Source organism: Apis florea, unplaced genomic scaffold (genome assembly GCF_048593485.1).
Source record: "Apis florea isolate Af1SG1 unplaced genomic scaffold, ASM4859348v1 contig_1789_pilon, whole genome shotgun sequence".
Classification (NCBI taxonomy): Eukaryota; Metazoa; Arthropoda; class Insecta; order Hymenoptera; family Apidae; genus Apis; species Apis florea.
The window spans coordinates 477,874-498,362 of NW_028256481.1; the positions used below are offsets into that span (position 1 = coordinate 477,874).

The 20,489-nt window shown below is 37.5% G+C and overlaps 1 protein-coding gene and 1 long non-coding RNA gene across 4 annotated transcripts in view; one reads left to right on the forward strand and one right to left on the reverse strand.

Annotated features, from left to right (window-relative positions):
- Positions 1–20,489, forward strand: part of SIFR (SIFamide receptor) — a 73,440-nt gene that overhangs the window by 20,079 nt on the left and 32,872 nt on the right. The window lies entirely within an intron of this gene.
- Positions 9,932–14,845, reverse strand: LOC147658651 (uncharacterized). 3 transcript variants are annotated; one of them, XR_015293003.1, is made up of 5 exons: positions 14,209–14,845; positions 12,614–12,921; positions 12,338–12,404; positions 12,142–12,265; positions 9,932–11,660 (listed from the first exon to the last, which is right to left on the reverse strand). It is a non-coding gene; the product is annotated as an uncharacterized LOC147658651 (long non-coding RNA). The 3 variants fall into 3 exon arrangements; XR_015293002.1 differs by having other exon boundaries at positions 12,614–13,278; XR_015293001.1 differs by having other exon boundaries at positions 12,614–14,845.

Below are 20,489 nucleotides of genomic sequence, written 5' to 3' on the forward strand. Positions count from 1 at the left end.
GGCACCGTTTCTACAGGTGTATTAACTGGGTCAGCGTTCCAGTTGTTGGGGGTGGTCGTGGCCGGGGTGGCGTGGTCACCGGGACGAGTTCACCTGAGGACTGTGTCGCCTCGTATATAACGTTTTTTTCGATCGAACGAAACATCTTCTCCGCTATTATTGGGATGTAAGAAAGCCTGTAAAATTTTCACCAGGAGAATCACGTTCGAACAAGTTTTCTTTCTTTTTTTACCTTTATCTCTTTTTCGAATTTTGTAGAAAGATGTTCTCTTGCGTTGTGGAAATTTGGATTTTTAATATTTAATATTTAATAGTAAAATTTATTCACGGTTACCTTGAAAATTATAATATAACTCAAACACGATTAAGAACGATACATTTTACTCGTGATAAAATCCGCGTATAAATCAGAATTTAAGTCGCTCTTCGTGCGACTTAAAAATTCGTTCTCCTCTGTATTTCCTCTCCTGGTTATTTTCCTTGTCGAACGATAATCACAAAAAGGAAAGAAGAAAAGAAGAAAACGCGTTCCTTGAACAATCATTAAACTTCGATCGAAACTATTGTTTCAAAGGCCGTGAAACAAATCTCCAAATGTTATCATCCAACGAAGACCACTTCGATAATCACGCTCGAACATACGTGTCTCGCCCCACGATGCATTTCCAGGAGGCGTCGAAAAACCTAATTAAAAAAAAAAGGGGGGGAAAGCGTCGAATCTCCATTAAACCGGGATTAATCAAATTATCCGGCGAGGAGGAAATTACAGGACGTATTATTTCCATCCAGATGACATCTCGGCGCAGCTGGCTTAAGAGATGCCTTCTTCTCTTGGAGCGGGAGAAGGTCGAAGGAGAGGGGGGAGAAGAGGTTCTTGAATTCTGGAGGTGGATGGCGGGCAGGTGAGCCACGATGAACCTAGTAAAACGTGGCAGACGGAGACATGGCCCAGTTCGGACTTGCCCCGTCCAAGGTCGTGCCTCGCGAAAAGATAATTACGTATTTAGGTCAGACAGACGGATATCTGCACGCCTCGGCCATGATACACGGATAGAGGTAGGCTGAGGTAGGCTTGGTGTCTCCGCTTCGTGCACAATGCATCGCCCGTAGTCGTTAATTCCGATACCGTGAATCCTCGAGTTCAATTTGCGACGAGATCGAAATCACGAGACTTATAGATGTATAACGGGTGTCCGTATATAAAGGACGCTTTGGCTGGGATCTGTGCAGGATGTACATTCTGAGAATATTTAAGGAGGGATATTTTGAATAAAGAAGAACAAAATTGTCGAGAAAATTGAATTAGGATATTTTAAATTTCAAATCGTTCCTTGGCGAACGATTTTCAACTTCACTGAGGTAAAAGTGACTCTCTGGCCAACGATATATAGCTGTTAAGTGTGTTGATCTGTCTGACAGTTTCGATTCGGTTCTGGAACAGGAAAGTGAATCTCGAGCGAGATAATAAAAATATGCGATGAGTTTTAATGATCGATTAAGATATCAGAACAACGTCTTCCCAAAACTTGAATTCTCAAGAAATATTGTCTCCCACAACGAAGCAAAATCACCATCATTTTAAGTATCCCACTTAATCATCGTTGCAAAGCATCATTTTGTTCCCTCCTCGAAAGCTTTCCCCATCGTTAAACTTTAAACCTTATCTGGCAGGATGGAACAATAGTTCCATCGAAAAGTCTCGGGGATTTTCATTTCCGCGGAGGAGGACGATAATCGCTAAGGTTTCATCACAGGTTTTGAACCTCTGGAATCGCAACGCAATTTCCCCTCGATCGGCCGACTCCTCCCAAGGTCGTCCTTTTCAAGGTTCCCTCGAGGGAAAATTTCACGGAGCAGGGTTTCCTATCGACGTTTCGGACAAGTTGACGACGTGGTTTTCGGTGGAAACTTGAGCAGTTGGCCTGAGCTTGATTGCACCGTTCCAGCCGCCATTGTTCGGAAATTGGCGCGGAGCGCTTGGTCAAGGACGCGTATAAATCCTCTCGAACCAGCACACTGAACGCCATCGATACACTAAATTTTCCTATTCGCTGACAACAGATGTTTCTGTTTCCATTTGAATGCCACGATGAGTTCTTTGATTCCTTTTTTTGTTACATTGGTAACAAGTTGCTGCGATCTTATATATATATATATAATTGGAACTGTGATTGATTCTTAGATGAAGAGAGAAATCTTGGAGCCGTTTGTTATTATTATTAAAAAAAAAAGAAGTTAACTCTTCTCTTTGAAAACAATATTTTGCAACAAATATTTTGCAAGATATGGCACAATTAATTGAAACTCGATATGAAAATTTTTAGGAACAAAATGATCGAGAAGCTAGTAACGAATTTTTGTAAATAAATTTAAAATAACGTCGTAAAAATAAGACACAATTCCTATTCGATTTAAGGAAGAAATAATATTATTGCATACTTTTTCCAAGTATCGGAACAGGATGAACACAATTTGAGAGTGAAATCTGATATGGCTTTCGTGTCGCATCGAAAGAAATCCCCGCGTTTATCGTGGAAAGCAAACAGGAACTCTAGTTCCAGCCGGGTCTTTAACCCTCTTGCACGAACAACACGGCCCAAGCACGCCTCGTGATCGATACCCTAAACGCTCCACTTCAATCTCTTTTTCGCTCGAGGAAACGTTACGTAACCATCGTTCTCCACTTCATCCCCTTATTCATCGTAGTCAACGTAGTCTCGCGACCAATTTTCCTCCTCCCCGTTCATTAAGACCGGTTATTATCAGACGATTAAATTTTTCCCAGTGTCTGATCTATTCGATACTCCACTACGTCCTCCACGTAGTTCTCTAAATTCTGTTTAAAAAAAGGATGTAATCGGAAATATAAATCGAGCTTCTATCATCTGAGAGCCATCCACGCGAACCCCACCTTTGTTCACGAAAGTGAAGGAAAATAATACGGCAAAAGTTTACAATGCTCTTGTCAACCGAAAAGAATAAAGGAAGAATTACACACGTAATTGCGCAGTAAACGAGCTGCAAAACTCGATGTTCCTCGTTTTAATAATCCTCTCAGTTTGGGCGCAGTATGAAAGGGCGTTATTAAAAGAGAGCAGCGTCCTGGGACACTTAGCCCGATTCGAGGAACAGGACCTGCTCACCGAGTAATCTGGCAAAGGCAAAGAGCACACCTTCGATCGGTCTACTTCCAGCCTGGTTTTCCACGTTACGTGAGAGCCTCGATTACATAACAAACCGATTAGCTTATAGCCGGCCAAAGACCGTCTGTAACGAGCAACCAACCAACCAACCAACCCACCCACCCCTTTCGAATCCCCTTTGAAACGTAGCCCTGTTATCAGCACACCGGTGTCCGTGTATCGATCTACGGGATAGAAATAGAGGGAGAGACCTCGATACACACCTCGATATCGAAAGATCGATGGCATTTCCGTTTTGTGCATCCCTCGAGATCGCATAGCTCTTTCTCCACCACCATCAACCAGTTGCCATCGAAGGCAGCTCGAAGAGGGTAGAGGCCAGTGGGACACACACCACACCTGTACAGCACCGGTATTCGGGTCATGCATCTCGGCCACTTAGACTAGGTCACTACCTCCCTCGTCCTGACTCATCCCCCTCTAACCCACTCTGTTATCCTCCTCCGCTCCTTTCCGTCCGCCTCCTTTCCCTTGAAAATATTTTATTCTTCTCTTCGTTTCGTATCGATAAGGGAGGAGGGATAAAGGCAGGCTCGGTGAGAACGGTTGAAATCGATTGAATCTGGAATTGCTTGCTTCTGATCGTGCTTCTGAAAAATCTGTTTCATTTATTTATATGGAACAATTTTAGTTGACCGTGGTGGTTTAAAAATTGGATATGGAATGAAAGTGGCGAGTTATCGATCGTTTATTGGTTTTATTAAAAGAACAATAAGTCACGGTCCAACTGTCGGATCCGTGTTCTTGGAGATCTTTTGGAAATCTTTTATTAAAATTCTTGTCGATTTTAACGATAAGAACGGGCAAAAGTGCATAACGACAAATTATTAACAAATTATTATATCGTGGCACGGTTTCTTTGAAAAATTTAAAAATTAATCGTTTGGATACGAATGTCAATGAAAATTCGCGGAGGAACCTTTTATATCTCTTGGAAATAAATCTATTATTTTCATCGGGACGAAAGGAGCTTTGTCCACGGTAATCGGCTTACAATTGCGAGCAGTGGTCACGGAACACCGCATAATTTAGAATTTTCAAGACATCATGACCCAATTAATTAACTTCCCATCAATCTGCAACGACTCGTTCCGATACGCAACATTCTGCAGCATCTTCATTACTTACAATTCATTACTTCATACTTACAATTTCCCTTACAATTTCATCCGTATTTCAGAATTTCACTATCATCCCTTATACAAAACAAAGAATGAGAAGATACTTTTTTTTTCGATACGCAGATCGATTTGCACAACTCGAACATCGTGGTATGCGATACCGCAGAAACATTAGATTAAAAATTCACGAATATCGGATGGGAAAGGAAAGAATAAAGGCTGGAGAAAGTTGGCCCGAAAAAAAAAAAAAGAAAACACTTCGCTCGATACGACGCGTGGAAATCGAGTTGCAAAGCGGTAGGAAGGAGATCTCCGAGGGACGATGCGGCCGCTTCCGGTGCAACGACGCACCTGGAGGAGAGGGGGGGTTGCACGGTGGTGGCGGCGCGAGACCTTGAAGGTACTCGAAACCGGGGCAGTGTCCCGAAGAGAGATCCGCTCATGCGCACACGATCGACCGTGTAGACCAGCCAGGTTGGCCTAGATCGGGGGCTGGTGCACGTTAAACTCGGCGTTCACACCCGGCGAATCTGGAACAGAGGCCGACTGCTTCGATTCCCTCGAGTGGGCTCGTTCGTTACACGCGCCCCACGTTTTCTATAAATCCCTATCAACGTTACGAGTATATATTCGCTTTTTCGTCTTTTCAAAGTCGTCGAATATATTTTTTTCTTTCTTTCTTTTTTTTTTTTTTTGGAAATTTTTCAACGCGAGTTTTGGCAGAGTATATACGACGAGGGAAATGTTGTGGAGCAGGTCGAGGGAAGGGTGTTTGTTGTTGTTGGAGGGTTGGGGAATGGCCTCTTCTTGGTAGGATGTGGGGGTTCGAGAACGTGTTTGCAAAGGAGATTGTTCCTGGGGATACTATGAAATGATTTTGATCGAAATAGTTTTAATGGGAAATATATATAGAGGAAAGTTCTCTCTTTGAGGTTAGGGGAAATTGATTTCGAAGAATCGGTTATGGGTGGTTGATTGAAATTCGATTCGAGGGATCTTTAAGATCGGTTGCGTGCTGCTTCGGTTGAGGAATACATATCACAGTGGGATCACACTTTGTTGGATTGTTATTATTCTGTAACGTGGTATATTTTGTAAATTCGAATCGAAGAAGGAGGGTAATCAGTTGCAATTTTCAATCAGATTTTTATTTTATATTCCGCTTTGTCAAATATCACTCGTTGGAAATATTTTTTTTTTCTACTTTAATTATAATAGTGTATTTAAGAGAAAATTGTTCGTACGTACACTCGTATGATATTAGATTTAATACGAAACATGAAAAACAAAATCTCAGTTTTAACTTTTTCATTAAAGTTCCTTTGAGAAGATTAAAGCATCTGCCTCGATTAAAATTTCTGCTGATTAAGACTAACTAAGCTTTTTAATAAAGAAATGAATAATAACGTTCGCGTTAAGGGAAAAGATAATTCATTAATTTAGAAAAAAAAATAATAGACTGGTTTATTATTATTTTCGAAATAACAGTTAAACAATTCGAATTTCCAGATACTTGAACTTCAAATTTACGTGAATCTCTTCAGCAGTGACATAATTGTAACATTTTATTAACTATTTTTATTCTATTACACAATTGGTAGAGAAAAATATATTCTGAAGCGAGTACTGCACTTGATATTTACGCCACCATCTACAACTGCGGATAGTAAATGGCCACGTATTATAGATGGAAGAATAAATAACACTTTAATGTCAGTTTGATAAATTAATTATCGATAGATTTTCATTGAACGCGTGATGGGATCGATTTTTACGAAATTTTTGAATTTCGATAAAACGCGGACGTTAACTCGACTCTCTTTTCGTTCAGCTTTAATATTTTCTGATTCCTCCCTCTTTCCCTCTCTCTCTCTCTCTCTCTCTCTCTCTCTCTCTCTCTCTCTCTCTCTCTCTCTAGGGGTAGAACTTTTATCGAGTCGAAACGGAAGGCAATAAAGCGAGATAGTAATACTCAGAGGAATGGTGGGATGTAATTTACGAACAGTGGGAATGTGTATTGTTACTGGGAATAAATATGTGCTTCTCGTAGATTAGTTTCTCTTTTTTATTAAGACTGTAAAATATTTGGTGAAATTGTGCGTTTCATGTTTTTCAGATATTCTCTCTATTTAACCTCAGGCGTTAAAAAATCACAAATGAAATTTCGATAATGAAATCCATTCCATTGAAATCCTCTTTATTTTATCTCGATCGATTACCGAAATACAAGGATTCAAACTCTCTTATTTTTCCTGGCATTGTGCACTGTGATTAGGAATCGTTTGTCGCTTGTGTAAAGTTAGGGATAGATCAATAAGACGAGTAAGAAATCCTAATAACAAGGATGACGATAAACGATAAAAAATTACCTTTCACTTTACACGACGATATCTCGGGAACCGGAAGTCGTATCGAGATAAATGAAAGAGCGTTTTAAAGAGCAAGGATCCCTGTTTCCAATGATCTTTCACTCGTTGACCTAGGATTATTATCTTTGAAGTTATAGCGAGTTAAAGTTTTTCTAATTTCAATCGAATTTCTAAGGTATGTTGGCGATAACTCGTGCAAAGTCCGGGTGTGCGACAAGGACGGAAATAGCGAACGATCGAAAATTACCCTTTTCTTTACACGACGATATCTCGGGAACCGGAAGTCGTATCGAGATAAATGAAAGAGCGTTTTAAAGAGCAAGGATCCCTGTTTCCAATGATCTTTCATTCGTTGAGCTAGGATTATTATCTTTGAAGTTATAGCGAGTCAAAGTTTTTCTAATTTCAATCGAATTTCTAAGGTATGTTGGCGATAACTCGTGCAAAGTCCGGGTGTGCGACAAGGACGGAAATAGCGAACGATCGAAAATTACCCTTTTCTTTACACGACGATATCTCGGGAACCGGAAGTCGTATCGAGATAAATGAAAGAGCGTTTTAAAGAGCAAGGATCCCTGTTTCCAATGATCTTTCACTCGTTGACCTAGGATTATTATCTTTGAAGTTATAGCGAGTCAAAGTTTTTCTAATTTCAATCGAATTTCTAAGGTATGTTGGCGATAACTCGTGCAAAGTCCGGGTGTGCGACAAGGACGGAAATAGCGAACGATCGAAAATTACCCTTTTCTTTACACGACGATATCTCGGGAACCGGAAGTCGTATCGAGATAAATGAAAGAGCGTTTTAAAGAGCAAGGATCCCTGTTTCCAATGATCTTTCACTCGTTGATCTAGGATTATTATCTTTAAAGTTATAGCGAGTCAAAGTTTTTCTAATTTCAATCGAATTTCTAAGGTATGTTGGCGATAACTCGTGCAAAGTCCGGGTGTGCGACAAGGACGGAAATAGCGAACGATCGAAAATTACCCTTTTCTTTACACGACGATATCTCGGAAACCGGAAGTCGTATCGAGATAAATGAGAAAGCAATTTGAAGGGAAAGTTTTCGTGCTTTCGATGATCCCTCGTTCGTTGACCGAAAATTACTATCTTTGAAGTTATAACAGTTTAAATTTCTCTTAATTTTAATAGAATTTAATGGAGTTTTAAAATAAAGTATGTTCATTCCTGAAAAAATATGACTTACTCATTGAGATTGAGATAATTCATATTATAAATTATTACTGAATTGATCTAAAGTGTCCATTGATTGAAACGAATCGAATTTTTATTTACTCGATACTCGTTCGATAATATATACAAATGAATTTTGTAAATTTTTTCGAAACCGAACATTCTTATGTATTTATTCAATTGTAAATGAAAAATGTATCAAATGTACATTACGAAAAGTATATTTTACACGATTTCTCGCAGTCGTAAATCAACGATCTCGATCGAAGATAAAATCTCGAAGATAAATGATAGGAAGGAAGGAGGAAGTAAGCAAAACGAGCAAAACACTTTTCATAATACTGAAAATATACCTATATTCGTTTCTTACACTTAACACAAACGTTTAACACAGAGGAAAGTTTATAATAGAATGCACCTTTGACAGCGGTTGATGGATTAGTTTGGAAGAACAATACCTTTTGTGCATCTGAGATGAACGTATATATATATATATAGAAATAAATCGCCTCAGGGGCAAGTTGGGTAAGAAAGATTCTTAATTTCTTCTTGGTATCAAAACCTCAGGAAACCACGGTGTAAAATACATTGAACGAAATAAAAATGTACCGAAATGACAGACGTTGATCCAAAAAGGAAGAGAGACGAAGTTGTAGCAGTGAAATATCTCGGAAAAATAATTTAAAAGATATCTTACAGAAATTATTCTTATAAAGGGATATTTGAATATGGAGAAGTGTATGTATTTACAAAAGTTGAAACAAATTTAAAATTGAAGCTAATTAAACGAAATAATTAATTTTTAATTTTAAATTTTTAAAAATAATATTTATAGCAAAATAGTACGTAAATATTGACAGCAAGGAAATTAATTCGGAGTAACAGGTTGATTAATTCCAATAAATCCTTTTTAAATCGTGCGTGGGTGGATACTCGTGGTTGGTTAATACTAACTTGTTGCTGAATACCGTTTAATTAATGACTTTCAGCGTCCCTCGAGGATATTACTTTAACGTGCTCGTACGAAAGAAAACTATAATTAATAATCATTAACACGTAATAATCAAAAATACCAATTACACTGTATACGTTTCAACAAATGTTCCTCCATTTCTGTTCTATCTGTTAAATACTCTTGGAACAAAATTAATAAAATTATATTTTCTCTCGAATAAATCCAAATAAATCTTTTTCACGTTGAAAATTACGAGAAGCAATCACTCGCACACAAGGAGTATAAAATCTTGATTAAAATTTACACGCATTTTGATCGAGAGTTCACAAGAGAATGCAAAAATACTCGGGAATTAAAGAATTCTCTTTGACAAAAGTTGGCAACGTTTTTCGCTCGGATAAAATTTAAGAAAATTTCAGCCCGGAGACTTGACGCGTTAAATATTGCCCCAAAGATCGTAAGGAATCGAGAAGGAACGAGACGCGATGGCGATGGTAATTCTTGCTTCGTTAAAAGTACGGAGGCTCATCAAGAGTAAGTAACACGGGCTAAATGAGACTAGCGTGTAATAACGTTGGACGAGCCGTGAAAGAAATTTTCAAGGCAATATTCCGCTTTTGAGGAGAGCCAGCAGTTTTAAGTAGAGCGTAGTACTTGCCTCGATAATATTTCCCCTCCCCCTGTCTCACGGTTGATTAATGATTTCATAGAAATTCTGCAAAAAAAAGAAAGGAAAAAGGAAAAAAAGGCTACGAAGGACGTTTAAGGTTTAAATACAAGGTATACTATTCTTAAGCTGCGGAGACTCTCGAATACGGAGGCTTCTCGACGGTGTAGAAAAAGTAGTATTTTGCCTTTGAAACTTTCTTCTCTATCATGATGGAATAAAAGAAGTGGAAAAGTTTCTGATACTCGAAGGCGAATATCTTAGAATCTTGTTCTAGTGGTAATAAGAGTGGCTCGTAGAGACAGTTTCGTACAAATGATGTGTAGATGATTTTAATATAATAGTTTAGAAATATCTTTTGCATACGTCTCTAATTATGAAAAGAAAAGAATAGTTAACTTTAAATTAAATCGAAACTTACTTGTGAATAAATGAGAATATATTTTATCATCTCTCCTTATAATATTTATAAAATTTCATAAACGTAATCTAAAATGTGTAAATATATCGTACATTATCGATTGAAACGTCGAAATTCTCGTAACGCAACTTTTATTCGGATAAATACGAAATCGTTCCGTTCCATTAATCTTCCGTAAGTACGATCAGAAACGATGTTAACATACGTGTAATTCGCGATAACATTCAATTTTTAAATATCTTCAATTAATAAATTTTATCAACATCGTGATCATTTTATATCTCGCCTCGAAATTAACATAACTTCAACTAACGTTCGTTCTTCTTATGATATATTGCTTCCTCTCCTTCAAAACTTTAATCTTTAACTTTCAAAACCTTCCATTCCTAAATTAATATCGTTCAATTATCTAACAAGTTTAATAGTCTGTGTTTCATATAACGTACCTTTCTCTCCAACTTTCAAAACTCGGCTCATAATTCAACAGCAGATAAAATATTAAGGATAAAAATTCCTACGATCACTTGTCTTCCATCTGTTAGAATTTTATTTTACATAATTGGATATCTTCCCTCCCTTCGAATCAACGATAAAAATTCCAAATTAACGTCGTTTATCATCGCACGAAGCTTTTGCCCAGACCCATGGACATTAGACACTAACGAGGAAACCTAACCTAATCGACACTAGTACTAGAATTTCATCAATGATCATGGCGGATTCTCCGGAAACCGTTGACTGGATTTTTACACGTGGCAGCCTCGTCGATCAGACTTTTATCGGCAGTAAAAATCTGCCTTCACGATCAAACGAAGGGGAGGGAAGCGGATTCAACGCGTCGTAACTCATCGAAACGAGCCTCCACAGGCTACAGTTGGTTAGTGATAAATTATCCTGGCAGGGGTCGTGATTTCAAAGCGTTCACCTCCTCCTCCTCCTCCTCCTCCTCCTCTTCGTTTGTTAGAAAACTGTTGTACGACGAGGCGCACCAGGTATTAAGCTAAATACTCGTGGGAGTAGGTTGCGGGAAAAGTATACATATATATATGTATATAGTGCTATAGTTTTTTTAATAACGCCGAGAGCTACCGCCAGCGCCATCTAGCTGCGCATCTGCGCCGGACAAATTAATTTTAACCGCTAAATATTCGGGATCCGAGTTGGGAATTGAATCGTTAGAGGGATCAAAGCTTTTTATCTCTGTCAATTTTTTTCTTTTTCTTTTTTTTTTTTTTTAAGGAAAAAGAAATTTAATCCAACTCCCTTTTCTCATCTAGATTTTCTCCAATGAGGTTTCTATATGACTATTCTTTCCTCGTCACATTGTCCTTGCTCCCTTTAAATATTCACATTAATTAATCTGTTTTGAAAAATTTGAAAGAATTCTTCGTCGAAGCTTCGACTTGTGCAATTTTCAATGTTAACTCGATCAAGAACTAGACGGCCTTCGTGGCAATCGTGCGATCTACGGGTAGAAAGGGTTGACAGGTCGACGTTAAATGCGCATCGGCCCTCAGCGACAAGATTCAGCGAAACACAAACGACATGTTTGACTTGTGCGAGCGTCGAAAGCACTGATAAAGCTTCTTCTCTACGGTGTCCTAATGGAATTCACCGAGTGCGCATAATGGCGATTGTGAACTCATCTCCTCCTCCGCTCGTCTCTCTCTTTCTCTCGCTTCCGTCGATCCACCTTCGAGATTTCCTTCGAGCGATAACGAGCCCAGAGCTGGAACAATGCGAGGGAATCGTTTTTATCCCGAAACCTTTGTACCTTGTAATGCAGCTACTTTTCTTCCGGCTTTTGTTCCTTGGAAGAAACAGCGTCGATCGAGAGATCGATCGATATATATATATATATCTCGATGATACCACACGACGATTTTGGCAAAATTGATACGCAAATTAGAAGTTTAGTTTTAGAAAAAGAGACGCGATAAAAATATATCGGAAGAATTTTTTAAGGTTCTCGTTATGGAAATGAAGAGTGAAAATGGAGATTTAGTCGATGGAATATTTTAAAGCGACATTTCGCAATAAAGGGGGGCTCGAATAAATAGAATTCGATCGTGTCGGAGCAGAGCGTAGTGCATCGAAGTTCTAGAATCGAAATTTAAGACGATATATATTGCAAATTTTATCGCATCATCGTGAATAACGATATTCTCCTCTTCTGATCGAATTTTTGAAATCTAAGCTTTTGCACTTACCTACTGTCAAAAGCAGGCAATTGGGATTCTTTTGCAAGAGATTCAAATCCACGAAACAAAAGGGAAAATGATTTATCCGCCTGTATCCGCTTTTCACATCCACGTTGACACTATCGCAATCGTTCTGGAATGGAAGAAAAAGATTAAAATTGTACGATTATTTTCCAACAGTAGAAAAAAAAAAGAAAGAACTTGCCTTTAATCATCCAGATTCTGGGTACAAAAGATATCAGACAGGAAAAATGTCACAATTTTTCACGAATCTGTAAAACAATTTCCAAAATTACTCGACACAACGTTAATCCCCTGAAAACGAGAACATTTATTAAAATGTGATGAAAGCGTGATGTCCAATTTTATCCAAGTCTCAAAAAAGAAAGAAAGAAAGAAAAGAAATTCCAAATTCGAGCGAGGCAATTTTTGAAAAAGTTCAATTTTAGAAATGAAGAACGGCGGGAAAAAAGAATTTTACCCCTTTTGTGTTTCGTGTTCAGAGGCCCGCTCCACACCAATTCGAGATCCACTTCCTAAAAACCGATGTACCACGGATGAAAGAAGGATGAAAACCTTGTTGACATATTCCGCTTGCGCGGAATTATTTACGTTCTTCTTTCAGAGCTGTGCGCGAAAGATTCCACGACAGTCGAAGGAATTACCCCCTCGACATTGAAAATCTCGACTGAGAGCAGTGTAAATAGCGGTGCACGTAATCAGGAGAGTGGTTGCAAACAGAGAGAGAGAGAGAGAGAGAAAGGAGGGGCCAGCTTCTACAGTCTCGGTCTAGACAGAAAGCTCTATCAACTTATTACATGGTTTATAAAAGTTTCGAGGAATTTTTATAGCGCGTTTTTATTATTGGTAAATTAATATTACGGTATTTAGAGAAATGTTGCGAAGATTCTTTTTCCTTTTTTTTTTTTTGTTCCTTCGAACGGAACAATTTTACGGGATACGTAAATCTTGGGAAATGGGAGAGCGAATTTTTAGAAATGAGTGTTGTGACGATAAAAATTCATAATGTGGACATTTAACTGGCAACTTTTATTACAGATTCGGTAAAGTGGTGTTGCAACGTTTCCTGTCAAGTTGCTTGCAATTGGTTTTTATTATTGGATGGCAGAGTTTTCGTGTCGAAAGCTATAATCATAAAAATCGAAAGAATAAAAAAAGGGAGGGGAAGGGAAGGAAAATTCAAATCTCTCGTGTCGCGATAAAACATATCGATAATTTCAATCGATATTAATAAATTTTATCGATACATTAAAAAAAATAAATTCGTTTGAGACGAAGAAAATGATTTTGAAAGCTCAGGGTGTTACGTGGATGAGTAAAAAAGGTAATACAGATAATTTGGCATAGGTTCTACTATTTTCAATTTGTTGTCAAGAAAATGATTTTCAAGGCTTAAGGCTGTTAAAGGGAGTAGTGGAAAAACACAGTACAAGAAAATAAATTTCAAAGAAAATCTTCTTTCGTTCGAAACGATATCCCATAAATTGTATTAAAAATATAGATTGGTAAATAATTCTTCTATCTTAATTATTTCTATTGTTTTTATTCCACGATCTTTCGATAAAATCGAAATGATTTTCCAAGCTTTCTCATTAAAGCCAATTCTATTCTCATATTCGAATTAAATGGCTGAAAACGAACAATTCAATAATCTCTAATTTTTCTCAAAGAAATCGCACCGTCGATGGCACCGTCGTGTTGCAAGAAGAATGGAATTCGAGGTAATCGAAAGACAATCGAGATCCTAATCCTAATATTGATCTCTAGTGTTGGTAAATCATTAGCAAAAGCAGAAACATATCCACGAATTATTCGAAAGAGATTTATAATTTGTATTTAACGCGTATTTAAAGTCGTTGTATTTCATGATTGAACAGTTATTAGTCGTAAATCGAACTAATTGAACTTCACAGCAAACTCGTTGTGACGTGTTCACACTTGCGGTTACGAACAAATACTTTCTACTCTATGAATAATTTATTATTCACTCGAATTTCCCCTTCTCGATTAATCGAGAAATTTCTTATCTAAACGATTTTTATAAATTAAAGCAACCTTTTGTGAATAATTTTCCATTCTTTATGTGTACATATTTCTACCACAAAAATACATTCTCATTCATCCGATACGAGTTCATAATTTTGAAGTATTTCGTCCGATTTTCAATAAAATTCGAACGGCTCTGTCCATTTTTCCATTATTTACAATACTTTCACTTAAGTCCACATAATCTCTCGAAATCAAACACCAGTGAGTGTGAGTTTTCACCAAGTTTCCATTATCACCGATGTAAACATTCCTCAATACAACGTAAGCATAAAATTGATACAAGCACCGAACAAAAAAAAGATACGAATGAACAGAAATGGCATAGAACAGGGAAATGTACGTCGGCCGTGTAACGTTAGTTTCAGAATCTACGCCAACACGCTCGCCGAGCTTCCGTTATCACCGATATTAATTCGAAACACTGTTACAAATTGCGCACACTAAATTGGCCGGGCGGACATATTACCCATTTTCACGAAGGGACAAAACGAGGGTCGGCCCGATTATCTCGTAAGTCGTATCGGCCAATGGGCGAACTTTAAAATGGCCACGTGCGTCACGAAACGAATGCATTGCACACTCTCCGCGCTCGATCACTCGGATAATATCGCGTGTGCATGGAAACAGCGTTGCGTATTCCATACCCAATGGCGAAAACTCTCTGTCACGCGATCCTCTGCTCGCCATTCTCTTCTCTCTCTCTCTCTCTCTCCCTCTACTCCTTGAAACGAAACCGGTTATAGGATTTGGAAGAATCGAATTTAATGCGGCACGAACGTATATCTGTTGGATATACATGTCTGAAAATGATTCGAGCGAAATTAATCGTTTCGAGATCTACCTTAGGAAAATGTATTTTCGAGATACTTTCGGATTTTTGTTCGCTTAATCTTTCAAGCAGAAATTGTTATTTCAAATCTAATACACCCTGTCGAATGGTATCATTGAGAAAAGTCTTGCTCTTCCACTCGAATCGTATAAATTAGACGGACGAAATATAAAAGAACGTTGACTTTTTGTCGCAACACCAATACCACGGTCCAAGTATAATATCGACGTCGAATGGACGCGTGGGTCGAAGTGAAATCGGCCAACCGCACACGTCTCGGCTTGAGAAGAATAGGTCCTGTTCCGTCGATTTTTTTCCTCGGTTGCCCCCGGATTCCTGGATATTTCACCCGTTGCGGTGTTCAACCGGGCGGAAACGCTCGCGAATTGATAAGTTGGCTCGGCTCGAGCGAGGCAGCGGACAGCTTGCCGCCGCTGCCGAGTTAATTGAGCCCGTGTCGTGGCGTTCCCTGCGAGTTCCATGCCGGAAACTAGGGGGAAAAGAGGCGAGTTTGGAGTGGACAGGTTGTAAAAACTGGTAGACAAAGGGATAAGAAGGGGGGAGGAGGAAGGACGAAACGTCGATAGTCTCTCGATTACGAGGTCACGGTTCTGTCAAAGGAATATAGGGTGGTCGTAAAGTTCTCTGATGCATTTTATTTTTGAGAAATAAACGTAAACGTATAATCTGTTGCCGAAAATATTATTATTTAATATATGAGTGTCTATCGATTTCCACGAGGATAGAATGAATAACAGAATGAATGGTAAATAATACGTATCTGGAAAGAAAGAGGTAGAAGAAGAAGAAGGAGTTGTGTAATAAAAATAACAATTGATTAATATATTTATTGTTTCTGAATAATTGGATATAATTTTTCTTAAATATATTCAACAGACTTTTTTTCCACGCACATTACTTAAATTTGTTCGTGTTCGCCGATAGTTTATACCCAACGCTACCGACGATTAGTTTATTGCAAAGGATAAAACGTTGCTTGAAATTATCTCTAGAATACGTTCTCACGTATTCCGCCAATCGTTTGTAATAACATTTGAACAAAATTCAAGATAAATCCTGCAAAAGTATCTCGTGACAAAAATCTTTCTTTGGAATTAAAAAGAAATAAATCTCTTTAAGAAAAAAAAAAAAAAGTACATTTATCTTTTAATGGTTGAACGTTTGAATATAATTGAATAAAAGTTGGAGCATAGAAATTGATCAATCAAAAAAAAAAAAAAAAAGAATCAAAACTTTACAATCACCCCGTAGTTTCGATTCGATTATTCGGCTTGATCCCGGCCCAAAGATTGAAGTGTTCCTCGAGAGGACGGGAAAATGAACGCGCAGCCGTCGCTGTTAAATTGAAATTCAAACTAGCCGCCAGCTTGAACCCTTGAGGAGGGCTCGGTCGAGTGGGCGGCTTCGATCTCTCGTCGATCGAGAAAAAGTGGCTTCGGTCGAGGTTTTCCCTTCGCTTCCCATCCCATTTCTCGCTCTTCCCGTTTTCGCCCGGTTCTTGGCCGAGTTTCGAAATTCATCGTATTTAAAGTTGCCCAAGAAGAGCTTTCCACGCTATTATTTCCGCGAGTCATGATTATTCTATGAGGTGTAAATGAATAATCTTGGAGTAGTGAGCTTTGGGGGAATCGATAGAGATAATTGAAGGGGTAAGTGAATTTCGAACGAGCGTTTTAAATCGTTCGTGATGATTGGTAACCGATTGATTTCGATTTAATATCTGAAATATTGTTCCAATATTTATCGATTTGATGAACGTTACGTTTCTTTTTTCGTTAGAAAATAAAATTTACCGGATAAATTTTTTTCGAATTAAATCTTCTTCTCGTTTATTTTTCTAATTTTTTTTTCTAAAAGTGCACTTTCGAAGAAACGATTGATTCGATGACTAATTCTAAACTTATTGCTTAAAGAAAGAAGAGAAGAAGAGTCACGTCTCGAGAAAAAGAAAAAGAAAAGGAAACGCGACACTTTACACATTTTTATTAAGGCTCGAAAAGGATAAGTGAATCAAAGATGCGTATTGGGGCGTGCAACGTATGCAAATGCGCTTTCCTACGGAACTTCCTTAATGCCTTTGATCGTCGTTTTCAGCAAACTTTCGAGTGGAAAGAGAGAGACGACTGGGAAACTGTGGAATTCAAGTTAGACGTTTGAACACCGATTGTGTTTTAACTTGCCGAATTTTGGCAGGAATTTTGAAATTGTAATCACGTTTTAAAAGGCATATAATTAGGCAATTGTCGATCCAGTTAAGAACGGAGGAAAAAGTTTCTTCGAATGTGAGGTTTATGAAATATTAAGCATAATTTAAAATACCCTTTTGAATATTTATAACACTTTTAACATCGTGTTTCCGCATGAATTATTCGTTTAATTAATTTTTCACGATCGAAGCGAGATAGATTTTTTAATATACACGTTGTTTAAAAAAGTGTCGAAAAAATTTATCCACAGAATATTTTTTGAATATTTTTCTTAACATTCGATAACATATTCGATTTCGCCCAATTTTTTACAAAGGTATGTGAAACGAAACGAAATAATTGGGATAGGTGGTTTAATTAAAAAGAGAACGTTTAATTCTCGGAATTTCGTCATAAAATAAACTTTCTAACTTTCAGTAAATCGAATACAATTTATATCGATATCACCATATTTTCTTTCTTGATTATCGAACATGTGAGAACATTTTACTTTCGCTGCGAATATTCGCAAAAAAAGGAACAATCTAATAATATTCAGCCTATGCTTGAGATTGTGCAACGTAAAATAAATGTTCGATACCGATACGATCGCGCTGACAATCATTGAAAATTGAAACGGGTTTGGGCAAATAAGGAAAGGAGAACAATTCTACGAGATATTGAAATCACCTTCGTAATTTTTCTATCTTTCACGAAATTTTGTCGTTCCTGCTTTTAATCTCAATATTTCGCAAACGAAAATTGCGAAAAATGTATCGAGTCGACAATCGACAAAAGGAAGAAGGGGGACTCCGCGCGGTTGTTGTAATAAAAAAATTCAATTTGTGTACAATTGTTTATTTATGCACGTGGACTTGTGTATTTCGTATATTTATAAGAGATCATTGTCACGATAAATGTTTATGCATATTCATATATTAATGGCCGTCTTCCTGATCCAATAGAATATTAAATAGGAACATTTGCGCGATGAAAACGCGTACAGAACAACTGTTTCCCGACATAAATTACATTGTATTGTACTGAAAACACATTACACTTGTCAAAATAGATATACGTGCTAATATACGTGTGATTGTATCGATACATCGAACAAACTCTTTTCCACAAACTCCTATGCTCGAAATATCCTCCTCTTTCGTATCCTCTTGTTTTCATTTTGAGAGAAAAGAAAGAAATTTTATAAACAATAAGAATCGTTCGAATTCAAGATCTTGATTATAATAAATTGTAAGTTTATTTTGTTTTTCTTTTCGATTTCACCAATTATTTTTATGCGCAACGAAATACAACGAGAATCGATCTTAAAGCTAGCTTCAACTGTCCGCGTACACTTTCGACGGGTGTTTATCCAAGATCTAAATTTAACTGAAAATTTTGCAACAAGCATTAAGTGATCAGATCAAAGCGAATAAATTACGAGCATGCATATTCACCACAGAGCATAATCTACTCGAGGTTTCCGTGTATTTTTCGCACTGATCCTTTTCTAAAGTTAAATCCGTTCCTACGCACGTTCGTTGCGTAATTTCGTTCACGTAACAGGGCGATATGAAATAGCAAAAATTCGATGATAATAATAATAATAATAATAATAATAATAATCGATTCTCTCGAACCGGTTCTCTCGAAAACGGCGGCATTCGAATACTTGAAACTGCTGTAACAAAGTTGAGGGAATAAAAGATCGGGGAATTTATCTTTGCATGTTCGATCGATGCGTTATTAGTTAGCGCGAGAGATTTGATCGACTCAGTCGATAAGTTTTAAAATTGATCTTTACGCGAGAAAGTAATCAGATCGATGCGTATTTGAATTTTTGAAAATGATGCTCGAATTTTTATAATAAAATCGATTCACGATCACAATTACATTATGCATCAAATTTCAACTTGAGTTAAACTTGACAGTTCTGATGGAAGATCTTAAAAGCTTCCGTTTTTCTACGAGCACGATCGTGAAGTATTACTTAACTGGTAGCCAGATATCGACCTGTGCCAACAATTTTTAAAACGATGAACTATTTCTAAATTCATATAATCAAGAAAATCTGAAATCGAGGACAAAGCGTGGAAAAATTTTCATAAACAGAAAAAAAATTAAATATAGAAATTAAATATAGAAATAGACACTGCAGCGCCATATTTGTTACAAATCAAAAGAAAGTTGAAACCGATTCGAAGATGAAACAAATTTTTACAACTATTCGAATCGAGAGAAAATCGTGGACAAATTTTCAGCGGAAAAATGTTTCTAAAAATCTCTTATATTTGAAAAATAAGAGCAAGGACAAGAAAAAAAGGAAATTAATTGGAAGAAGAAGGCTGAGAAAGATAGATCGACCGATTCGAAGGTAAACCGTGAACAAGGCACGATCGAAAGAGCAAAGTCACGTTCGCCTGTAAATGTCAAAATTTTCCAATCACTTGGAACAGTAGATTTCCTGCGCGCACGTTTCCCCACGTTTCACGGATTTTACTTTCACCGTCTCTACGCTCCGGTGGATGGAGGGAATAAAAGGGGCACGGTTAAATAAACGTGGAAACGAAGGAGAACGGCCGATCCGAGGAGGCAAAACGGACCGAAGCTAGCTAACATTAATTACTTGGTCATTCGAACAAATTGCCGTCGAACTTTAACGATTGTCGCCGCCTATTTGCTCGAACGAACGAAGCTTAAGCTTCTCTAATGGTGTACGTTGCTGTTCGAATTGTTGACACTCTCTATTTTAGATTGAACTTGAATATCGGAACATGATAAGTTAGATATATATTTTTCAATGAAATTGTTCAACAAATTAATTAGTTATTCACGTTTTTTCGTGCGAAGATTGAATTGGGAAATTCGAGTGGTAAACGAAACCTAACCTTGAAATCTTCGGTGACTCGAGCAAACAAAATTTAAATTTCCCTCCAAAAAGAAAACTAACTAATATTCTTCGAATTATATTCTTGATCAATCAAGAAACTAAATTTAAAATTTTAATTTTCTTTTCAACGAGATTCAAAGGTTAAACAGTAGATTTTAAACTGACGTAATCTAATCTTCCCCGTCCCTTCTTCAAAAGATTCGAAAACTAGACAAACTCCCCTCCTCCCGAAAAAAAATCAAACAAAAAAATTCCACCTTGTTAAAACTTCAATCACCGACAGCTAGAATTAAGGTAGCAATTAACAGTTAGAGTTCCCAATTAAGAGGAGCGGAATGGTCGCCGCGCGTTAATCATTTTT